Source organism: Mus musculus, chromosome 3 (assembly GCF_000001635.26).
Source record: "Mus musculus strain C57BL/6J chromosome 3, GRCm38.p6 C57BL/6J".
Classification (NCBI taxonomy): domain Eukaryota; kingdom Metazoa; phylum Chordata; class Mammalia; order Rodentia; family Muridae; genus Mus; species Mus musculus.
In genome coordinates this window covers 121,389,164-121,396,114 of record NC_000069.6, presented here as the reverse complement: position 1 = coordinate 121,396,114, position 6,951 = coordinate 121,389,164, and the positions used below count along the sequence as shown (strand labels likewise).

At 46.4% G+C, this 6,951-nt stretch overlaps 1 long non-coding RNA gene across 2 annotated transcripts; it reads right to left on the bottom strand.

Annotated features, from left to right (window-relative positions):
- Window positions 1-3,374: 3,374 nt before the first annotated feature.
- On the bottom strand, window positions 3,375-6,851 carry Gm40134. 2 transcript variants are annotated; one of them, XR_867596.1, is made up of 2 exons: window positions 6,368-6,851; window positions 3,375-3,529 (listed from the first exon to the last, which is right to left on the bottom strand). It is a non-coding gene; the product is annotated as a predicted gene, 40134 (long non-coding RNA). The 2 variants fall into 2 exon arrangements; XR_867595.1 differs by lacking the exon at window positions 6,368-6,851 and adding an exon at window positions 5,919-6,010.
- Window positions 6,852-6,951: the final 100 nt, after the last annotated feature.

The window sequence follows — 6,951 nt, the reverse complement described above, 5'->3', positions numbered from 1 at the left end:
CCGCCCCTATTCTCACTGTTGAGACAGTTCTACATAGCTCAGGCTGGCTAGGAACTCACTATGTAGCCCAGTCTAACTTGACATGATCCTCCTTGCGATGACACGCTTGTGGCACGGTGCCTAGTTTCTCTCTCACTTTCCAACACATCCGGTTGATTTCTGTGTTGTGGCAGTTATCCACTCCTGGATAATGGACCAACCCCAACAACTCATCTCTTATGACCTCATCGCTAGCTGAGCATTCGTTTATGGGTTTCTCCCAGGCTCATTCATGTGGCTCATCAAACAGTATCAAGTGGGGCTAGGATGCCCACAAGGCTTCGCTCAGATGCCTGGCCACGGATGCAGGGTCAACACAGAGAGCTTCGGTTCTCCACAGCACAGTGACTCATCCTCTGTAGGACAGCCTGGCTGTCTTAAGCTGATTCTCGGGGCAGCTTTCCAAATCATCAAAGGTAGAAGGTGCCACGCTTGTTTAACTTCCGCCTCAGAACTCATAGGTGACACCCTGCTGCAATTTATTTATTCCTAATTAATTAATTAATTTATTTATCCCAGGTTAGCCTCAAATTTACTGTGTAGCTGAGGATGGATAATCCTGAACTTCTCATTCTCATGCTTCCACCTCCCAAGTGCTGGGCTAAAGTTTTGTTCAACCATGTTTACTTTATACATATGGAGGATCCAAACCAGGGCTTTGTTCATGCTAGACAGGCACTGTGGCAACCCAACTACCTCCCCAGCCATAGTTTTATTTGTCAAGCTAAATTACAAGATCAGTACAAACTTAAAGATGTGGGAAAATGGACCCCATGCCTCAATTGAGAAGCAGTGAGGTCACATGTGCAAAGAAGCACACGTATCATACATGTGCACAGATCATACAAACAAGTGGGGACCGGAGGGGCTTTGTCCACATTAAGCAGATTGCCACATTGCCATATCAGGGCCTGTGGAATTTGTTCTCTATCAAGGCCTGTCACAGTCTTGTAGTGTGACATACATGATAGGCCAATTTGAGGTAGGCAGCCCAGTGAGGCATTTGCTTGAGAAGGCCAGGCAAGAAGGCAGAGGGCATGGAGCAGGGAAGAGGTATGGGGTTATCATGGAAGGATGAACACCAGATGTTTCCGAAGGGGAGCTTAGAGAGTTAAGTGCTCACCACGTGCCTGGTACCAGTATCAGCAGCCCAGAGAGATGTGCTCAGTTAGCTGGAAAATACCATCTAGCAATGGCAAGCAACTCAGGATTTGTCCCACAAGGAATTTCTTTCTTTCCCTCTTCTTTCTTGTTTGTTTTCACATTGAAATTTCTTTCTCTTCTTTTCTCTTCTCTTCTTTCCTTTCGTTTCCTTTCCTTTCCCCTCTCTCTTCTTTTTTCTTTTCTCTCTCTCTTCCTTCCCTCCTTCCCTCCCTCCTTCCTTCCTTCCTTCCTTCCTTCCTTCCTTTCTCTCTCTCTCTCTTTCTCTCTCTCTTCTTTTCTTTCATTTTTTTGTAATGCTGAATGGCCTGGAAACCACTCTATAGCCAAGGCTGACTCAGTCTCCTAAATGCTGGGCTTATAGGTATGTGTGCTACCATCCCCTGTAAGGCATTTCAGAGCTTTGAGAGGAGAAAAATCAAGGAGGCCTTTCCTTGGCCTGATGGTAGGATTTCTTTCTGATAGTGGGCCCATTCTAAAACGTCAGATGTCTTCTCCCATTCTACACACACACACACACACACACACACACACACACACACACACACCTGCCCAGGGGCATCTGCTCCAGCACTTCCCTTCAGGCACTGTCTAAGAAGCTCGCCTTTTCCTGTTGGGCTTGAAAGCTAATGGGGTTGCAAGGTTGTAGCTGCCTGTTGGCCCCTGTGACACTGCCCAACTCGCCCTAAAACACTGTGCAGGCTGTCAGAAAGGCAGGTGATCTATATATGCTTTTTGTTCCTGGATCTAGCTGTGACTAGAATGAATGCATCCCAGATTTCCAGAGGCAGGAAGATGTTTATGAGTTTGAGGCCAGCCTGGTCTACAGAGTGAGTTCCAGGACAGCCAAGAGCTACAAAGAAAAACCCTGTCTCAAACAACAACAACAACAACAACTAAAGCAAACCAAATAAATAAATAAATAAATAATAAACAAACAAAAATCAACCAGGAGACCAAATGGCAGGTTCTGAATATCCTAGCTTCTTGCTTTCAGTGTCCCTTCAAACCTTTCCCCCAACACTTCTGTGAATTCTTCCAAATATTACTGTTGTCATTACAAAAAGCTTCCAAGGATTTCTGTTGTTTACAATGCATTTTAATCCGATTAAAATGAAATCCGTTTATTTGGCCTTTTTTAAAAAAGTGTTTTTCTAGCGTCTTCTCTAGTCAGACTGATTGGTTAACTGAACTGTAAATACTGTCTGTTTTCCGGCTCTTTCTTCTTTTCCTACCTTGAAATGTCCTCCTATTCCACCCCCACCCCCCATGGAAACCACACTTACAGTCCCAATTCACATACACGTCTGTGTATGTGCTCTAAAAAAAGGACAACTCCAGAGGTCTTTTCTCTTCTGAACACCCTGCTACTCAACCATGCAATGCACCCTGCTTTTTTCATGCATAAGAACGGGACGGGGGGGGGGGCAGTGGCTGGAGAGATGGCTCAGTGGTTAAGCGCACCGACTGCTCTTCCAAAGGTCCTAAGTTCAAATCCCAGCACGCACATGGTGGCTCACAACCATCCATAATGAGATTTGACGCCCTCTTCTGGTGCATCTGAAGACAGCTACAGTGTACTTAGATATAATAATAAATAAATCTTAAAAAAAAAAAAAAAGCTGGGGGAGGTGGCACATGCCTTTAATCCCAGCACTCAGGAGGCAGAGGCAGGCGTATTTCTGAGTTTGAGGCCAGCCTGGTCTACAAAGTGAGTTCCAGGACAGCCAGAGCTACACAGAGAAACCCTGTCTCAAAAAACAAAAAACCAAACAAAACAACAACAACAACAAGAATGTGTCAGCTTCTGTAACTACTTAACTTTTTGTCTTAACTCTGCTTTCCTTGCCAAGACTAAAGTCTATGAAAGATTTAATGACGTGAAGCCAGATACTCGAGGCCTTAGCCTGTATTTCATTGCTATAACCCATGCATGTTGCCATAGCAATACCCCAGGCTAGGTAACTCACAGAAAAAACAAGTTTAGTTGGCTGTGGTGGTGCTTGCCCATCTTGGCTACTCAGGAGGCTGAGGCTGGTGGATCACAAACCCAAGGCCAACAACCCTAGGACACTTAGTGAGACCTCTGTCTCTAAAATAAAGTAAGATAAGTCAGGGTGTGTGGCTTAGTGATAGAATACTTGACTGACATGCGCAAGGCTCTAGCCTCAGTATCACAAAGGAATAAGAAAATAATTTATTTACTCATAGTTCTGGAGACTTGGTAGTCAAGACTGTGGTACTGACATTTGGGGAGGGCCTCCCTGCATGTGTTGAGATGGAAGATGGGGGGGACGAGTAGGGTCTTCCTGCTTCATCCCGGCAGAGACTGAAAGACATCAGAAGGAACAAAGGAGCTGTCTTAGTCTGGGTTTCAATTCCTGCACAAACATCATGACCAAGAAGCAAGTTGGGGAGGAAAGGGTTTATTCAGCTCACACTTCCCACTTTGCTATTCATCACCAAAGGAAGTCAAGACTGGAACTCAAGCAGGCCAAGAAACAGGGGCTGATTGATGCAGTGGCCTTGGAGGGATGTTACTTACTGGCTTGCTTCCCCTGGCTTGCTCAGCTTGCTTTCTTATAGAGACCAAGACTACCAGCCCAGGGATGGCACCACCCACAAGGGGCCCTCCACCCTCGATCACTAATTGAGAAAATGCCTTACAGCTGGATCTCATGGAGGCATTTCCTCAACTGAGGCTCCTTTCTCTGTGATAACTCCAGCTTGTGTCAGGTTGACACACAAAACCAGCCAGTACAAGGGCTGACTTGGTCACAAACCTGCTCTGCAATGATGACAAAAGCCACCTGGGGGACTGACCCCCACATAATCTAACACGTCATACTCTTAAGACCCAAGCCCCAGGGCGGGAGAGATGGCTCTGTGGTTAAAAGCACTGTGCTCTTTTAGAGGATCCAGGATTCCTAGGGCCTATAAAGACAGAATTAGAAGCCAATGGAGTAAGTTTTCTGAAAAAACAACACAAGAAAGTGAATATTTATGAAACTGTGTAGACGATCAAAGTCTTGCTTTTCCCTGCAGCAAAAATCAGGTTCAGGGACCCAGAAGGACATCTGTTGTTTTCAGATTTTTCAACTCATTAGGTGAGGCAGGTCCATCTCATGGTCTTGTGATGTATCTCCAGCTGTCCAAGTACTCACCGCATAGTTCAGATGGGCCTGAACTTGTAGCAATCCCCCTGCTTCTATCCACAATGCTCAGATTACACACATGTAACACCACCCTACCAGGCAGGATCTTCAGTCCTTAAGGCCTATTTGATTCTTTAAAATAGTCCTGTGAAGGCTGCCCCAGCATTGAGGAATGCTAGCACAGTGAGGCTGGTGTGGATGGGTGGGTGGGTGGGAGAGCACCCACATAGAAGCCGGGGTGGGGGTGGGGGAGGGGCTGGAGAGATGGCTCAGAGGGTTAGAGCACTGACTGCTTTTCCGGAGGCCCTGAGTTCAAATTCCAGCAACAACATGGTGGCTCACAACCATCTGTACAGCTACAGTGTACTCGCATACATAAAATAAATAAATAAATCTTAAAAAGAAGAAGAAGCAGAAGCAGGGAGGGGGTTGGATGGGGGGGTCTGCGGAGGGGAAACTGTGAAGGAGGATAACATGTGAAATGTAAATAAAATAACCAATAAAAAATTAAAAAGGAAAAGAAAAAGACAAAACCTCAATGTGCCTTTCCTTTAGATTGTAATAATACGCGTGAAGGGACCTGTGACAGAGACATGCAAGGATAAAAACTCCTCTGTGATGTTGGGATGGGATGGTCTAGCAGCTCAGTGGTCTGTGTCTGTTGCCAAGTTCCCATGTATCTCTCCCTGACTGCAGGAGAAGGGGAGGGCAGGCAGGACACAAGGGAGGAAGCCTACTGCCTTGCTGACTGGCCAAGGATCTCCGCCAAGGCCGGAACTCCTGTACTCCCTGACTATAGGGAAAGCGCCCCTTCCTCCCCACCAGCCCCTCCTCCTCCTCCCTCCATCTCCCACCCCCACCCCTGCACACAGTCCCCTTCACTCCGTACCCAACTTGGCTGGTAACAGTTATATGTAGACCTTCTGGAGGCAGATCCCAGAGGTGGAAACAGCTGTTGGGCTCTCACGCCCCCATGTGAAGTGAGTCACTTAATCTGAACCGCATCCAGCTAGGTTGAGCTTCTAGCCCACCCGCCCCTCAACGTCTTTCCCACCTCAAAGAAGTCCAAAGGGAGACTTCTTGCCCTCACAATATGATGTAGATCTCGGTCCATTTATCACACTGGGAAGTTTGTATTGAAGTCTGAGGTCTATTTTTTTTGGGGGGGGGGGGGTTGGGTCGAAAGATTATGTTCTGGATAAACTGCAATCCCAAGATCCAAGTTTAGCAGTCCTCGCTCCCAAATTTTACTTTTCCCTTCACTGGCGGAACCTCAAAGGCTTAGCCTGGGGGAGGGTGGGATTTCCACTCTTGTTATATAAACAAGGACGTGAAGGAGGCCTCTGTGCTAGCAGGACTCCGAGCATGAAATGATGTGAGTCTAAGCAAGCGTTTAAATCACTTGACTGGGATGAAGCGTGAAAAAGCTTGCTTTTTCATACCCACTGGGTCTGAGCTGCACGGTGCATTTCGGGCCTTGGGGGTTATCACTATAACGACACCAGTCCATGCACGGGGTTTCCCAAGGGCTCCAGCTAGTAAACAACAATAACAGCAGCTCACGTTTCTGTCTGTGCTCCTGGCACCGTGTCAGGGCTTCAGTGGGTTTCTGTAATTAGATGGATTGCTCTAGTTTTACTGCAGGGATCACCGAGACCTAGCTAAAAAAAAAAAAAAAAGTAAGTGAGGACTCAGCCGGAAGCAGAGGCGGCAGGAGTCACATCCTAGGCTCTGGATTGGACAAAGCACTTTACCATCAACTCTCCAGGAAAGTGAAGGAAATCAAATCTGCTTTAAACCTCTGGAGATGCGCTGTGCAAGGGAGCCTGGCGAATCATGGGAATCATAGTGTGTTTATAAACTCAGGTTTTACACACACACACACACACACACACACACACACACACACACACCCCTACCTTTCAGTGTGCTTAACATGAGTTACAATATTTCCATATAGAAGAGAGTAAAGGTGTTGTTTCAGGACAAATTAGAGAGGCCTTTGTTTGTACCTTTGATAGACGTTTCTCGATCCCAGGGAAGAGAAAAGCAGATGCTTCCCGCCCACACCCGTGTGGAGTTGTCTTCCATTCTTTATGACTCTTGCTTGCAGAGAGGCCATCTATTTTATTAGTGGCAGCACGCCATGATAAAGAAAAGTCTTTTCTTATCACTGTAATACAGCTCACTGTAAAGTAAGAATATGAACTATCTAAGTGTTTCTCAGTATTGCTGGCCTGGCCTTATAGAAACAGTCCCAATGGTGGGTGAGTTTACACTTTCCACTCTTCCCGCAAAGGCAAAACGAAGGGACCGGCCTGTAATTTCTCTATCTGGGATCTCTCTGTATTGGCTTCTCCTGCCCTTCAGGACCTGGAGATATTTTGAGTAGATAGTTTGTAATCTCAAAGGCAAGCTGACAATAAGCAGGGAGCAACACTCTGGCCATAAGTCTGAGGAAGGCTTTCTTCTTGCTTGGGTAATTTATCCCCACTAAAAGACACCAAAGATATTTACAGTGGGGGTTGTTCTAGAACATCCAGACTAGAGGGCTACCAGATCTACGTAAGCCTCATACTAAGTAGTCAACAGATAC